The following is a 17,902-nucleotide window of genomic DNA, read 5'->3' as shown; positions in this document are numbered from 1 at the left end:
GTCAGTTACAAAGCCACGCTGGTAGACGAGGTAGCCAGGGCGCAGCTGGAGGACAGGTGTCCCAGAGTGGCTGGCTGTGAGAGCACACTGGGGCGGCTAGGACGCTTTTCTCCGGACTGCCTTCCTCTTTCCTGGCTCCTACTCTGTGCAGTACCTAGTTTTGTGATTGGGGATGCAGGTAAAGGGGGAAGAAAGCTCCTCAGGCTGCAGGGTAGGTCCTTGGCCTTGGACTGCCCTCTCTCCTCTCATCCCCGAGCAGGGACAATTAGAAATGTTCCAGCAGACAGAGCTCCCGGGGCCATGGAGTAAGCTGCTGCCCATAAACAGGCGCTTCCTGGGGAACCACAGCAGCACAGGGCAGGACTAGCTAGCTATCTCTCACCTATGGCCAGGCAGGTGGGCAGAAGTCTACAGGGAACCTCCAGAATGACCAAGTTCAAACTGAAAGTGCCCGCCTGCCACAGGGGAAAATGCCTGACTTTTGGTCCAAACCTGCAGAGCCACTCAGACATGCCATAAACCCACCAGACCAGAAGCATCACAGGGGAGCAGAGACTGCTAGTGGAGGATGAAGCGTTGTTCTTCCCTGAACACCTTAAACACCACCTCTAGAGAGAGTTATGGCAAGCAGATAGAGGAAGGAAGCTTGTGCCCGAGAGACTTGTCACGGGTACCGTTGATGGCCGCTCTAAACTGAGCAAGGTGTTCCTAGGTGGTAGCTGGCTGCTTTGTCTACTACATGTATTTTATAGATGCTTTGTGTTCAAATCCGTATCACTGCTGCATAGCTAGTCTATGGTAGGTGACAGTCTAACCTAAGTCTCTTAGCTCCTGCAGGTGTGGGCTGGGCAGGGGACAAGGACGAAGGGGCAGCCTTTTTAAGGGTATTGGAGAAAGGAAGGGGAAAGAACAATGCTGCTTGGAAGAGGGTGGACATATACCCTCCGCACAGTGTCAGAGGGCGGTGCCAAGCTTGCTTTGACTGGCGCAAGGCAGGACACAGTAAAATCCTGGCCCTGGAGCAAACTTCTCAGGCCCTGATGAGGCGGAGAGGCTCGGAAGGTGATGAGTCCATTACCATTAGGAAGAGTAAGCGGTCAAGGCAAAGCCTCTTGCCTCCTATGCATAGATGGACATGTAGCCTGGCCTGGTGACTTGACTCCAAGAAAGTCTCACCCAGGGCTGTATCTCTGGCACTAGCAGGATCATCTTGGGCTCCTGGATGAGGTAGTAAGGATGCGTGACCTTGGACTGCTCAGGGGTCCCCTTGGCCCGCTACACCTGCAGTGGACAAGAATCCAGAAGTGCCAGTGGCTTTACGAGGAAACTGTCACAGTTACTGAAGTTTCTTTCATGTGTGTGCTTCTAACACATGTGTAAACTCATGTGACAGGCCCCAGAGTCAAGATCCAGAGCAGTTTAATCACAAGCATCCCTGACCCTATGCTTTATGGCTGCATCCACCTCCTCCTCCCACCTCTGACAACCACTAATCTGTTCTCCATTATAAGAATTTACTTAAATTTTGCCATTTAAGAAAGTGAAAGAGTCGGGCAGTGTGTAATCTTTTAATCCTGCAGTCATTGTGATTCCTTAGAAATTCATCTAAGTTGTTGAGCGTTGCTAGTGACTGAAAGTGTTCTATTTTATATATATATTTGTTTGTTTAACCATTCCCGTGGGAAAGGTCATATCTGGACTGTCTTCCGATTTTTAGCTATCACAAACAGAGCTGTGATTCACAAGCAGTGGACAAGGATCCAGAACCTAAAATTTTCAGCCTGCCACTCCCAGACCAGTGAGCTGGTTAAAAGTTTCTGCACTACACTGGGTCATGCTGCAACTCCACGCCAGCCTTTCTCCAAACCAGAATGACAAGCTATTTACATACAGGGAAATCCCCCACTCTGCCCCGCGCCCCACCTGCTGACATGTCACGGAGAGCACTTGGACAGGCTCGGACAGGCTCTAGCAGGCTCCAGCTCTGGCGGCCTGGGTGCTGAGGTGAGGGTGAGCTTGGTCAAGACAAAGGAATGTGTGCAGGAAACTGGAGAGGCTGCCCAGGAAGGGCGACTCCAGAGAGAGAGGAACTGAACGGGGCAGCAGAGACAGAGGCCAAGTGTCAGGGCACAAGAGTTCGAAGGCTTGCATTCAGCCCCTGGGTTTTCTCTACTTGCCAGTTTTAGGACCTTGACCACATTTCTAGATCTTTCTGGGTTTCTCCATCTATGGAAATAGGATAACAATGGTAATGCCCATTCCAAAAGGTTGCCGTAAGGTTCATAAACTTTAAAAAGCCAACTGAGTGAATACCCATAAGCAAGAAATGAACCAGCTTACACAAAATTAATTCCAAATGTATCATGTGTTTAAATATAAAACTCTAGTTGATAATTATTATTGACTCAGGGTGACACCAAAGCTCTTAGGCTGAAAACTACAAACATTATCTATGAAATGAAAATTTGATATACTTAACTTCATTGAAATTAAAAAGATTCACTTTGTGAAAGACCCTGTGAAGATGATAAAAAAGATAATCCACAGGCAAGGGTAAAATATTTGCAAGCAATGTGTTTGACAAAGTGCTAGTTTCTAGGGCATACAAATAGATTTTCAAATGTAATGATAAGGAATAAGCAAAACAACCAAAAAAAAGCACCACAAAAATATCCAATTAAAAATGCAGAAAAGACACAAATACATTTCACTGAAGATATACAGACAGCGAATAATCATGTGAGAAGATATTCATCATCATTAACCATGAAGCAATAAAATTTTAGCCACAGTGAGGTATCACTACACATGTATTGGAATGGTGAAGCATAGAAATAAAAGTCACAATGCGAGAATAAACAATGGTGCTATCACCTTCCAAAACAATCGGGCAGTTTCTGATAAAAGCCTCCCAGGCTACCCAGCATCTGCACTCTTGGACACTGTCCCAGAGAAATGAAAACTCACCCCAAAATCTGCTCGTGAATCACAGCTCTGTTTGTGATAGCTAAAAATCGGAAGACAGCCCAGATATGACCTTTTCCATGGGAATGGTTAAACGAACAAATATATATATAAAATAGAACACTTTCAGTCACTAGCAACGCTCAACAACTTAGATGAATTTCTAAGGAATCACAATGACTGAAGGATTAAAAGGTTACACACTGCCCGACTCTTTCACTTTCTTAAATGGCAAAATTTAAGTAAATTCTTATAATGGAGAACAGATTAGTGGTTGTCGGAGGTGGGAGAAGGTGGATGCAGCCATAAAGAATAGGGTCAGGGATGCTTGTGATTAAACTGCTCTGGATCTTGACTCTAGAGCTGTCACATGAGTTTACACATGTGTTAGAAGTGTACCGAATGAAATATGCATGCACGCACACACACAAAGGACTGCATGTGAAACTGAGGTCACCTGAGTGAGACGCGTGAAGCTCGTCACTGCCAGCTTCCCAGTTGTGATGTGGTACTACCGCGATGCCCAGTGTGTGGGTGGGCTGGATGAGGTGTGTGGGGGTCTCTGTATCACGTCTTAAAATTGGGTGTTCGTCTATAATCATCTTAGAAAGCTTTAAGGTCTTTAAAAGCTTAAAGCTCGTGTAAAGCTCTCTTTTCCTCTCTCTCTCTCTTTTCTCCTTCCCACACTTTGTTTTATTACATTCTCAGCAGAAAAATCTTCCCAGAGGAGGTGAAAGGGAGTGACCAACGCTGACCACAGAAGGCTTCCGGGAGGACTCTGGCCCATGAACACGGGTAAGACAGACAGGTGCTGTGACAATGTCTAAGGCAACCGCGGGTGGCAGGAGGAGGGCAATAGCCTTCTGGATGCCATCCTTCCACCCAGGAAGTTGCTCAGCTGACCTGGCGCCTACCCACAAGGCCAGACGGACATCTGGCTCATCAAATTTGAAATACACTCACTGTTTCTCAGCGCTCACCAGAGATAACAAATCCTACTGATGCTCAAGGCCCTTACGTGAAGTAGCGTCTCTGTATAACCTGTGCACACCTACTATATACTTTATTATAATTATTAATGTAGACTAACAGTATAAATTGATGAGTTTTGCTTTTACATTTCTATAATGCTTATGTCGCATTTTGACTATGTCCACCCCCTCGTGTCCTCCTCCGTCTCCCCTCCACCTGGTCCCTAATGACCCCTAGTCCTTCCTTCTGCTTTCAGGCATTTTTTTTTTTTTCTTTTTCAGTTTCCATGTATAAGAGAAAACATGCAATACTCGTCAGCATCTGATTTATGTTGGTTGGCATAACGACCTCCAGTTCATTCATTTCCTGCAGATGAGCCGATTTCATTTTTCTTTATTGCTGAATAATACTTCCATGTATCTTTGGAGATTTATATCTACATATCTACATCATCTATATCTATATCATCTATATCTATAGCTATATCTCCATCTATCTGGCATAGTTTTTTTTATCCATTCATCTATTGCCACCTTGGCTGACTCTGTACTTGGCTATCGTGGGGGTAAATATCTCTGTCACATGCTGACTTAGGTTCCTTTAGCTATGTACCTGGGACTGATATAACTAGATCACATGGTGGCTCAATTCTTAGTTTGTGAGGAAGCTCCATGCGGTCTTTCATGGTAGTTGTACTAATTTGCACCCCATTGTCCTCCCCAGTTCCTTCCCGCTCCCCTTCCTTCCTTTCTTTAATAGCCATTCTGATTGGGGTGAGAATCTCCATGTGGTTTTGACTCGAATTTCCCTGGTGGCTGAAGATGTTAATCATTTCCCATTGACTGACTGTTTATACCCTTTGGAGAAGTGTTTGTTCAAAGCATTTGCCCATTTGTTGACTGGGTTATTCTTTTGCTGTTAAATTTTTTGAATTATTTATATGTCCTGGATATTAATCCTATGTCATCGAATGGCTGGAAAAGGATTTTTCTTACTGTGTATGTTGCCTCTTCAATCCATTGATTGTTTTCTTTGCTGTGCAGAAGTGTTTTGATTTGATGCAATCCCATGATCAATTCTTGCTATTATTTCCCCAGCTATTGGAGTGTGACATATTTGGATGGTGGATCCCTGGCATAGAAATCTGCTGGTGTGATTTCCACCCTAACAGGGGGATGTGTTACTCAATAACCCAGAAAAGTAGCCCCTGTCAGGCCCAGGTCAGGGTATAACAGCAAGACTGAGAATGGGAAAAACCCAAACTGTAAAACCCTTTCTGGATTTGGAAGGATATTGATTTCCTTCTCCAATATGGAAAGCAATCTCTTCTTCAAAGGGATTTTACATTAAAACTGTCTTGAGTGTCAAAAAGCCAAAAGTTGAAGGCCTGAGTTTCAGGAAACACAGATCTCCTTATTATAATTTTGCTCTAGGTGCTTTGCAGCACTGGGTGCTTGTGACCCTGGCCTGGGTTCATGTGATGGTTAGAAACAAAGTCCTACACACACGTCCACTTGAGCAGCCAGAAACAACACGCTTCGGCCCCTGCTGGAATTTTCAGTGCCACCAGTCTAACATGGAGCCTTGTCAGAGCACATCTAGGAGGTCACGACTGGTAACTTCTCTAGGAGTTTTGAAGAGACGGCGACTTTTAAATATGAAAAATTTAACTAAGAGTCAAGCAGGGCCACGTGAGGAAATAACCGTGACCTTCCCATTAGAGGGAAAAAACTGTCTTCAAAAAACAAAAAACAAAGCCCTGTCCTATGTCAACGTCAGCCCTGTTTATCTGCGAACAAGCCCATCTTCCTGCGTCCTCTGTCCTCTGTGCCCCCAGCAGGTCGCAGGTCGAGGGGTGGCCGGGGCAGGCTCTCCGGGGTAGTGCGCTGGGGAGCTCAGCACTCACTGACTCTTATCGGAGAAGAAAGGCACTTCTCAAATGGGAACGAGGCTGGGTTTCTTATATTTGCTTTCTTTTTCTGTTTTCCTTTATTTATTTATTCTATTTAGCTCTGTTCTTCCTTCCCAACTTTCTTTTCTGGGGTGAAGAGCTTGTCAGATGCATTTTTAAAAAACAAGAAAAGTTTTTTGCTCATTCACAGTTTTGTGTAGGTGGTTGTAAAGAATGTAATTCCTAAAAGTCAGAAGATGCAAAGAGATGACAGACAGGCAGCAGGTCCTGGACGGGGTCTTGCTCGTGTCTCTGTCCTCCACGTGTGGCTTGTCTACCGTCTGAAGAGTGAAGGAAACTCTCAGGGCACAGAAGCCAACCTCTGGCCTTTCTTCAGAGACTTCTCTAAGGTAACGCCTTTTAGTCATATTGCATCAGGGGAGCTTTTTTTTTTACTTTTTCCTCTTGTACCCCAAGGCCAGCCCAGTAAGGTCTCCAAGAAATACCTCTCAGAGATTCCCCATCACCGTTACTCTCCTCTGGTCGGAATCCTTATAATCATCCGTGGTCCTTTGTGGGTGGTTTAAAATCGTTTTTCAAGCTTAAGGCTTTCCAGATGAATCGGAAGATACTGATAGGAAGGCTCAAACGACTAAAACGGTAGGACCCGCCAAGCAGCGAGCCTTTGTGCCGTGCAGGTTCCATCCAGAATGCCCCCTTGTATTATCCAATCTTGACAACTCTTGACAATCCTCCTAACGAGGGACTGCTGTTCTTTCTGCAGGCTTAGAGGAGTTTAGCTGGAATTCCATGCCCTAGAACTGGAACCTGGCTTGTCTCCTGCCAAGGTATGCGCTCTTATTTAAGGCTGGAATAGTCTAGCAAAAATCAAACAATCCTCGGACTGTCAGGCTCCTGCAGTGTGAGTGGGGGGCCACTGCCTCAAGGCCAGGCCTGAGCAGTAAGGCTGTCCGGGGCAAAGGTCAGGGCACTCCCTGCTCTTCTTCAACATGCCAAGGAGAGAAGAGAGCTTTGCCTCTCAGGCGAATGAGCGAGTGGGGAGCTGGCCCTGGAGTTTTGACTGATATTATGATCACTGGGACTTTGCCAAAAGACATCTTGTGGAAGCTGTACCTGAGGGAGCATTAGACTAATCAGACTTGGCTCCTGGGGAAACTTTGGTGGAAATGTCTCTTTGTTTCTCCAGTTTGGACCAAAAATGAAGGAATCTGTCCCCGGGACTGTCAAAAGTCTTTTTCATCATAGAGGGGAATTTATGTAAGTGATACTCATTTTCCTGTGCGTGTGTTTGAAACTTTTCTTTTTAAAAAGAAAAGGTTTACAAATGCTGGGATATTTCAGACATACAGACAAGAACAGAGCATAAACTAACAAACACCAGTGCACCAACTGTTCAGGTTTAACAAATGCTACCTTTTTGTCACATGTATTTCAGGTTTTCAGAATATAAATAAAGATGCTGTTGAAGGCTGCCGCCCTTATTTCATGCCCCTCTTCCTCATCAGAACAAACGGATGATGTGTTTCCATATTGCTATGTAGTATTAGTATGTTTTAGGCTTTTTAGAAACAATACTGTATTGAAATACTCTTCTGCAGCTTATTTTTAAGTCAATATTATGTTCCTGTGATTCATTTATGCTTATAAGTGTATCGCGAGTTGATTTAACTGTTAGATGGTAACTACTGACAGATTTAAAATTTTTAAAATTTAAAATTTTTGCTTGTTTATAAATAGGATGAGGGGCACTATTTTGTTGTCAAAAGGAGTGAGATCAGTAAACATCCTCACACATCTGACAAGCTGTCTCAGTGAGTGTACCTGTCAGTAGAACTCCTGAGCTGTAAGATGCCTCTTTGACATCACTAGAAATGCCAATTTGTTTTGCAGAATGATTGAGCGAATCTATGCTCCCAAGCCAAAGAATAAAAGACAGTTTCCTCACATCCTCTTCCCATTGTGGTGTTAATAATTTTGTTGCATTCTGCTTATATGACGGTTGTGAAATGGAATCTTACTGTTGTTTTTGATTTGCATATCTTCTTAAGAAGCTGAGCATAAGTTCCTTGTTTATTGGTCTTTTTTAATTCTATGGAAATAAGTAAGACAAAATTTCATAACAAAATAATAGGAGAATAACAACAATTAATACATTGCATAATGTTATCTTTATATTATTCAGAGTACAAGGTGTGGGCGTTAAAATTTCTCCAGTTGATATTGGCACAAACTTTCCTTTTCAATGAACTAAGACACACTAATAGTATGACTTGCAGTTTTTCTTTTCCTTTCCTTACCCTTCCCCTCTCCCAGCTTCTTTTTTCCTTTTGAATGATTTCTCCTCATTTCACAATATCTGTTGTACATTTTGGATCTTATTTACTCTTTTGGTTTCTCACGCCAGGGAAACAGTATGCTATTTACACATGTGAGTCTGGTTTACTTCACTTTATGAGTATGGTCTTGAGTTGCATCCATTTACCTACAAATGTTGGAGTTGGTCCTTCTTTATGACTGAGTAGTATTCCACTGTATAAAAATACCACATTTTAAAAATCCATTCTTCAGTTGATATGCATTTGGATTATTTCCAAGATTTTTAGTTATTGCAAATTGTGCTGCTATAAACATAGGTACACATATAACACTAGGGTATGATATTTTCAGGTCTTCTGGGAATATACTTATAAGGGGAATAGCTGGGTTAAATGGGACCTCTATTCCTAGAGTTTTGAGGAGTCTCCATATTGATCTCCACAGTGGTTGTACCAGGCTGTACGACACCAGCAGTGCAGAGGAGCTCCTTTTTCCCCACACCACCTCCAACATTTGTTATTAGTTGATTTCTGGAATCTCAGTGTTGTTTTAACTTGCAGTTCTCAGTGACCAATGATGTTGAACATTTTTCCATACTTTTATTTGCCACGTGTATTTCTTCATCTGAGAAGTATGATATTAGTTTTTCACCTGAGTACAAAAATTGGCACCTACAGTGCCAGGCTCATGGAACTGGAGGCTAGGAAGAGCCCTTGGCAGCTCATCCATCTCCAAACCGGGTGCTGTCTCCTGAAGAGTCGCATAGGATGGATGCTCTAGGCAAGAAAGGATTGGCTGGCCGGGAATCAGGAACAATCTAGAATGGAGGAGGTAAGTTCCTGAGGACTAGAACATGTCCCCTTTCCAGGAGTACAGTGGTGAGGAGCACCAAGTCCTGGAAACAGGGTGTAACTTTGGTTTCCTGTAGAAGCCGACACCAGTGTAGACAAGCGCCCGTGGGTGTTTCTGGAAGACATCAATGAATGGCGCAGGAACAGATAACAAAACAAAACTTTGAGGACTTCTAGTGTTTGCTTTGCAACTCCAAAGAGTACAACACCCCCATTACATGGGTGAGCTTGTTCTGGAAGCAGAATATGGAGTGTTTACAAAGATGTCTTCAGCCAACTCCCTCACAAGAAACGAAGGACAGAATCAGGGCAGGTTTTCATGGCCCAGCTTTGATGTGGTCTGTTCCATTCACTCTGCCTCAGTTTCTCAGCACGCCTACACTCACGTCCACCCCTGCCATGTCACGCTCAGCACGGGTAGGCCCAGCATTACCTCTGCCAAGAAGACCTGCTGGGCCGGATGCCCATCTCTGCTTCACAGATACTGCACTGAAACCAGCGGTGTGTGGTTCTGTAGTGCCCTCATCTCCTCTCTCACCCAGAAACCTCTCCAGAGAAGAGACTGTCTCACTCACATGCAGTGCCCAGTGTTTATTCTGGGCCTGCAACATGGTAGTAACTTAATAAACAGAAGCTAGTACTCACTGCAGCCTTTTAGCCAGCCAGTGCCGCCTGTAGGGGAGGAGGAAATGTGGAGAGTTTGAGGTACGTGAGGGTGATCACACGCCACCCTGGCTGGGCCTGCTGCAAGTCACCTGACACCTTGACTTTCTAAATGTCACTGTTCAGGCAATAACTACTTATCACCCATTGTGTATTTATCGAGCACCTATTATGCATCAGTACTTTTGTTGGTAGTAGTCATATCAGTGATCAGACCCAATAAAATCATGGAGTTCCCAGCTTGATGAGAGAAGGGCACAGAAAGCAAACGATAAAAAATATAACATGATAAGCAAATTAAATAATATTTCATAGAATATGGCTGTTAAGATATTCAGTTGGATGAAAGAAAGGAGCCAGGGAAAACAGGGCAGAATACTTAACATTTAAAATGCCGTGGAATTTTAGAAACTAAGATAAAAGGGAAAGAACAATCAGAGTGAGGTGGGTTAATGATAAGGGCTCTTTTGGTAGTAGTGACAATTCTAACTCAAGCAAAAGAGGAATTATCATTCTCATAACTAGGGAGTAAAAATTATAGTCACAGGCCTATCTGGATCTGAGGGCTCAAACAACGATGCCAAGCGCCTGTCTGGCTCCATCTCTTGGCTTCTCTCTGTGTTGACTCCATCCTCAGCAAAGCCCTCCTCCTGGGTGGTAAACTTGCCACCACAACCCAGAGCTCACGTGCTATCCTCTGAGCCACCTCAGTGGAGGAGACAGCTCCTCTCTCCTTTGCTCTGTAAAGGTGTAGGTTGAGCTCTGATTGGCACACATCTTGTCATCACTGAACCAATCACTATGGGCAGAACGGTGTACAGTGTTGTGATTGGCCAGGTCTGTACTCCATGCCTCCCTGGGGAATCAGGATTAGAGCCAGTGCTGTGGCATAAACAGGGTGTGTCACCTCTGAAGCTCATGTGGAAATCTGATTGCCATTGTGGTGGCACTTGGCAGGCTGAGTCTTTCAGAAATGATTAGATCAGGGCTTGGGGATATAGCACTGCGGCACAGCACCTACATGGCAAGTGTGAGATTCTTAGTTTGAATACCAATACCAAAAAAAAAAATGAGGCCATTTGAGAAGGATTAATGCTGCTTTTGTAGGACTGGGCTAATTTTGGTGGCAATGTGCTCTTGCTCTCTGGGGACTGGATAGCAACACAAGAGCAAGTTATTATGAAGTGAGGCTGCTTCTCATGTTTTATCTCTTCTGCATGTACATATTTGTCTTTCTGTTTGCATCTTACGACATGGTAGAAAGCAGGAGGCTTTCCCTGGATATGGCTGCCTGATCTTGAGATTCCAGTCCTGGACCTGTATGCTAAAATAAAGTCCCAGGGGTACTCCATTGTAGCAAAGGGAGAACACTAAGGCAATGGTACCAAGAGGTGGGGAGCTGTTACAACACTGCATGAAGATGTGGAAGTGGCTTCGGAACTGGGCAGTAAGAAAGAAGTGTGATGGTTTTAAAGTGAATGCGGGACAAATCCTAAAATTCTGTAAATAGAGCATTAATGACAATTCTGATGAGGGCTGAGAAGACAGAGGGTTAGGGAAGGTCTGCATCTTAGAGATTATGTGAATGGTCATGACCAGAAAGCTGACAGGGAGGTGCAGAGGCCACACTGATGAAGTCTTAGACAGAAGTGAGGGAGCACCCAACCTGCACAAAGGCCACACTTGTTACACATTGGCAAAGAGTTTGGATGAATTCTGTCCGTGTCCTGGGGCTTTGTGAAAGACCACAGTGATGAACGAGCATATTTGGCAGAAGAAAACATCTAAGCAGCTGAACATTCATGCTGCTTTCTGGCTACTCGTGGCCACGTACACTGATACGTGAGAGGAAAGAAATGACCTAAGGCAGAATTTATAATTACAAGGGAAGCAAAGCGTATAAATTTGGAAAATTCAAAGCCGAGCCGTGCAAAGAGTGAAAAAGTGTGTGAGAGCAGAGTCAGGCAACCATTTGCTAAAGAGATTATCACTGAAAGAATGAGGCCAGGCGTTGCCCTCAGGACAGAGTGGGAAAGGCTAGGAGGCATTTCAGAGGTCCTCGAGGCTGCCCCTCTCACCACGCTCTCAGAACATGAGCGCCTTGAGGGTAGAAAGAGCCCAGTGCCCAGGCCACCTTGGCCTGTGCTCCCCAAGTCCCAGCATAGCATCCCTTGGCTGTCCTAGCCCTGGCTCAAGCAGCCCCAGGTGCAGCTGATCCACAGATTCACAGGGTGCACGCTGTATGCTTGAGTGTCATGTACACGGTGGAAATTCTGCAAATCTGCAGAATGCAAGAGCTGTGGGGGCATTGCTTCCGTTAGCTTGATTTCAAAACATACATTGCCACAGGGGTGGAGCCGCTGCGGAGAACCCCTAACAGCAGTGGAAAGGCAAGGTTAGAGTTGCTGCAGAGAGTCCCCTAGAGAGCAATAACTACTGGAGCTGTAGGGACAAGACTGCCTCTGAAATCCCAGGACGACAGAGCTACCAGTGCGTAAAACAGTCCTGGAGGGCTCGGTAGTGAGACTCCAAACTAAGAGAGATCAAGTACAGCAAAACTGTAGGCACAGGGCTAACATTTGGGGGATCTAGTTGCCCCCTCCTCTTACTAGTGCGTCCAGAAGCCAGCACACAGAGCAAGCTTTTGATAGCTCCATCTTGGGTTTTGGATTTGCGTGAGAACTGTTTCCTCTTCCAGCCTTTATTTGCTTTCTTGCAATGGAAATGTCTAGGACCCTAGGTCTGTTGTGCCATTGTTCTTTGAAAGAAGACAATGTATTTGAGTTTACAGGCTGACAGCTGGACTTCCAAGGTAGTGCTGGAGCAAGTTAACACTTGTAGGGTAGAACGACTGTTGCAGTGGTTGAAAAGATTACTCGGAGATGAGACCCAGGACAAAGGGTCTATCTGAACCAAGAGCACTCAGCACTTGGGAGATTCCCAGTAGGAGCACCAGAGCAGAGAACTCTCTGGTTTTTATTGTAAGAGAAGAAATAAGAAAAGCAGTTTGGGTGAGGAACCGTCTCAAGCTTAGGGAATTTTAGGGGGAAGACAAAGCACAACAGCTGGACACAGCGTGCCTCACTCATGTAAATTCTGTTCACCTTTCGCCCTGCAGATTCTTTCACGGTTTACCCATTCACTTCTCTGCCAAGTCCCTGTGCCAAGCTTCTGTGAGAAGCTCATAAAGTTTTGGGGTAGATTTCTATGGTTTGTTTCCTATGAAATTCAATCAGAGATGGGCTGCCAGTGTGATTGTGTTGGGCAGTAGGGGCTTTAAAAAGCGACTGGGTTGTTAAAAGGATTAATGCCATTCCCAAGGAGCGCAGCCCCCGTCCCGGATGAGGACTGGGTCCTTAGCTGCACAGGGGTCACTATACATGGAGCCCTCACTTGTGTTCTGCTCTTTCTGCAGGTGCCTGCACCCTCCTACCTTCCTGCCGTGTTATAATGCAGCATGAGACCCTCAGCCAACACAGCCACCCACTATTAGACTCACAGCCTCAGAACCAATGAACCAAAATACATCTCTTTTTTTTTATAAGTTACCCAATCTGTGGTATTAAATTCTAACAACAGAAATTAGATTGAGATGCTCAGCTGCGCCTGAACCATGAGGTCTGAACGTGAAGGAGGCATGATTCCTCAAGAAACATCACATTATCGTGTCCAGGTTTGGAGAAACTTCCCAATAGACCAGATAAGTAAATATTCGTTGTCCACCTACAAGGTAACAGCCAGTCAAGGCTCAAACCCAATCAGTAACATAATTGTGTTCATGAGCCTGGCTAGAACACACTGGGGCTCCTGAGTCTTTGTTCACGCTGGTTCCAGAGTGTCTTCAGTACCCACTTGAGGCCACCTTTTTTAGTCTCTTGCTACTGAACAATCATTTCTTGCCCTCCTGTAGAGAGTGATTTTCTTTTCTTGATGATTTTGATGACAGCAGCAAATAACCCAGTTATTTGAAATGTGTGCATTTCAAAGACATTTTTTATACTGTAATTCCTAACTTGAATTCTCTATGATTTTATTTAAAAAGGAACATATTTCTTTGTTGCTCTTTTAATGATCTAGAGCCTCAGGTGAGTAGTCTAAAGAGGACTTCAACTCTATCATTTCTACACTGATGGCACTTAAAAGAAGAGAGTGCTCCCATAAGCATCTAAGGAAAGATGAAAGGTCTGTGTACCCTTTAATTGTCAGAAGTTATTAATTTATGCTCAAAGGCCCCTCGTGAGTAAATGGGAGAGACCAAATTAATCTTCTGATGTACTTCTGACCCTACCTATATTCATTTGTCTACCATTATTATAGTAAAATACTTAAGGTTGAGTATTTTATATAGAAAAAAGTTACCTAATTCATAGTTCTAAAGGCTCAAGAGCATGGCAATAGGACTGGCTCAGCTTTGGCAAAGGTTTCATGGTGGACACCAGCACAGTGGCAGGAGCACATGTGGGAACCGTCATGTGCTGAAGTGGAGACAGAGGTGAGGACCGTGTAACACAATCGCAGGGTTCTCCCCCGTGACTTAGTAACTCCTTGCTCGGTCCCACCTCTTAAATGTCCCAGCACTCAGCACTACCTCCCTGAGAACCAAGCCTGTCACACATGAGCCACTGGGGATAAAGCACCGTCAAACCGCAGCAAAAAGCCATAGCAGAGTCTAGAAGTGAAACATTTACACGGGAGAGGATACGCTTCATCAGCCAAAATCCTTCCCCTTACACACTGCTGAACACTGACAGCAGGCTGACAGAACTCTGAAGACTCCGAGCTTCCCTTTGCTCCAAGATCTAGGACCTGTTATGTGTGGGATCTAATGATAACCCTGTAGCCCAAGTGCTGGTGCTTAAAGAGCCTTCCTGGCCCCTCAGCGGATGCATGCAGGGGTCATGGGTCAGGCTCTTGGCAGTACCAAAGGGAGTGTCTGGCTGCCCGTGTCTGATCTGTTTCTCACTTTGATAAGGCTTTGCTATAATCATAATAGAAGTGGATGAGACAGCAGGATTCATTTCACCCAAAGTCGATTTGAATTATCTAGCGTAGTGCTTGTGGCATAGCAGGTGCTTAATAAATATTTATTCAGTGAATGAACGACAAGCCTTTCAGGAACACGCTGAGGGGCAGCTTGATGTACATTAGACACTGGGCTCCTGCCCTTCTGTGGGAAGACAGAAATCTTAGCATCTGCTTTTTCACAGGGAAAGCGGCGTGGCTATTGCACCTCTGTAGCCATCACACACACCCTGTGGTGTGCTGTGGCTGATCAGATGGGAAGGTAATCCTTTGCAAGCGGGGAGACTGAAGCTGTTATCTAACAGACTGCTGATGGATTAGCCAGGCTTTCTGATTAAACCTTAAAGGGGTTAAAGTTTCATTCTCCCCTTCAGACTCCGGGAGCAAGGGGAAGCAGCAGGCTAGTTGAGGATGCTGCGGCTGGAGCAGAAAAATTAATGGAAGGAGAAGCAGGGCAGGACAGTGGGCACTGAGGTTCCGGGCAAAGGCTGGATGCTGGCGCTCTGCAGCCAGGAGAGGCTTGAGAAATCTGGACAAGACAGGCCCCTCTTCCTTTAGCTTCAAATGCAAAATAATAATACTGCCTGACAGGGACATTGTGCAGATGAAATGAGATCCCTGACATGAAAGGCCTTTGAAAAAATTGAAAGTGCGTCCCTGGGTGAGGCTATTATTACCCTGAGCAGGAGGGACTGCGGAGTGGAGGCTGGGCCAGAAGCCAGGGTTATCTGGGACCTTTGAAGGGCGGCTTCTGGCCTCCATTTGATCAAGGGTATCACGCCGGGACCGTCTTATTCTAGGCTGTGAGGGAAATCTGTGGTAACAGCCACATGTTCCAGGAGATAACACCACAGCCAAGAGGGAAGCCACTCTCAGACCTGGTGGCTCTTTGCTACACACCCTCAAGGACAGAGCCAAGCTGGACTCAAGGTTGTGCCCTACAGAATGACCTGTCCTTAAGGTTCAGCTATTCAACTCCTTTGCTCAATGCCTTGTTTTCTCTTTCTTGCCCATAAGACTTCTCACAGGAGAAGTAACTTTTCATGTCCTTGGCCAATTTGAATTCTAGTTGGACAGATAAGAGACTAAAAGCATGCACAGAGATTTCCTAACAGTGAATATTTAGAAGTGCAGCACATTGCAGAAATCAGAGGAAGGGTGAAAAGTGTGGCTGGGGAGGATTGAGGTAGAGTGGAGGATGAAGACCTGGGGTGCAGAGCAGAGACCAGATGTTCAAACTTTCTGTGCCTCAGTCCCTTCAGCTATAGAGGGGAAGGCTAATGGTACCCACCTCATTAGATAGCATCTGAGACCTGCTAGTATTTACAGAAGCTACCTGCCATTTTTATCATGCCAGCTCTTGTGGATGTATGGGAAGGAGGTCTTTTTTGGGGGGTCCAGCGGGGAGGGGGGAGAGGTGCAGAAGGCACAAGAATGCAAGAAGTGGAATCTATGTAGACGGCCATTTGCAAGTTGGCATAGGTGAAGGAAGGGGTGTGACCGGAGCTGTTGTTAAACAGATGTCACTCGTGTGGTCCTGGATCACCACAGTGAGCCACAGAGACATGGGATGCAGGGTAGAAAGAGAAGACTGGTGGGCTTAAGGGGAAACCAGGGAATAAGACACTAAAACTGCACTTACTTTAAGGCTCTGGAAGATTACTCTGGATAGGTTATGTGCAAAGGTTGTGGGAATCATGGTTTATGATTTACTTACTATCATTATTACTTATAAGAAAAAGTAACGAGACACCAGCAAGCAAGCCCAGTGTGGGAACCAGTGCCATGCTCGGGCTGCTGCCAGACAAGAACAGGCAGACCCCAATCTCCCTGTGAGTCAGCGCCATTTGCAGACCAGGTGTAGACAGAAAAAGGCCACACCAGGAAGTAAGCCCAGTGGGAACCAGTGCCATGCACGGGCTGCCGGCAGACTGGAACAGACAGACCCCAGCCCTTCTGGTGCGTGGGCTGCAAACAAGAAGTGCCACCCACCCCACTACCACCCTCTGCCGTAAGGGACCCGCTTATCCGGAGAAACACAGGCTGTGATGGTCGCTACTGAGGTGCGATTCAGTTGGACGCCTGTGGTGCTCTGGTGTTTCACTGACATTGCAGGTCTGGGGGATAGCGGTACACAGTGTGACATGGAGGGGAGATCTCCTTCTGAGAGGTGCAGCCGTTGTGGATTCTCTGTGGTCTTGTTTGGAAGTCCTATATCACTGCCATTGTTTTGTTGGGTTGGGTTTTATTCTCTTTTGTTTTGTTTGATAATGTCAAATCCGATGGCAGGAGGCGCTATTTTAAAGACAGCAAAACATATTATGGTAGCAACTTTGGATTTTCTATAGGCTTGTTTTGAAGTCCTTTATTGCATTTATTGTTCTGTTTACATTGTTTCTATTCTATTCTGTTCTGTTTGATTTTTACTATGTCTGAAGTTATCTGCAGCTAGTTTGAAGACATCAAAAGACACGATGGTAACTATTATTGATTTTATAACGTTTTGAAGTTCTGTATCACACTGGTTTGCTTTGATTGCTTTTATTTTGTTTTATCCTCTTTAAAATAAAATAATTTTTAGAAAAAGAAAAAGTAACAAGGGAGGATAAATATGCTTACTCAGGAATCCCAGCTCTAACTCACGTGCAGTGTGAAGACTGCATGCCTATCTTTGGTAGTTGGGAAAGTGAGTGCTTTTATTCATTATTTCAGGGAATTAAAAAGCCCTGTAGGCTTATTACCCATCCACGCACGCACATGTGCACACATACTGCATATCCACAGACACCCATACACCCAGCAAAGGAGTCCCCCATTATCCCCTAGACAGTTGGGAAAGGTGCCTGAAAACGGGCGCAGATACTGAGAGTGGTGTTTAAGAGGATTATTCTGGCTGCAGTGTGCAGGGTGGCTTAGATCCGGAGCGACGTGAGAGATCAGTGAGGAGGCTTTTGCAATTACCCGAGTGAGCCAGACTCAGGACCTGTCCTTCTCTTTTATCCTCTGCTGTCAATAATGTAGCACAGAATTCAGCAACATCTAATGCCGAATGCTCATTTCTGTTCCTCCAACTGTCCCTGGACCTCCCCTCACCCCAGCCCCGCCCAGCCCTGCTGCAGGCCTGCCTCTATCAGGGCGATGCTGAACATCCCGTTTGTTCCCCACCCCCCACCTTGGGGTAGGGCCATGCTGGAAACCTTCC

Source organism: Cavia porcellus, unplaced genomic scaffold (genome assembly GCF_034190915.1).
Source record: "Cavia porcellus strain 051 isolate PalLab524CR breed Dunkin Hartley unplaced genomic scaffold, mCavPor4.1 scaffold_9, whole genome shotgun sequence".
Classification (NCBI taxonomy): Eukaryota; Metazoa; Chordata; class Mammalia; order Rodentia; family Caviidae; genus Cavia; species Cavia porcellus.
Note: the sequence above shows the minus strand (reverse complement) of the source record.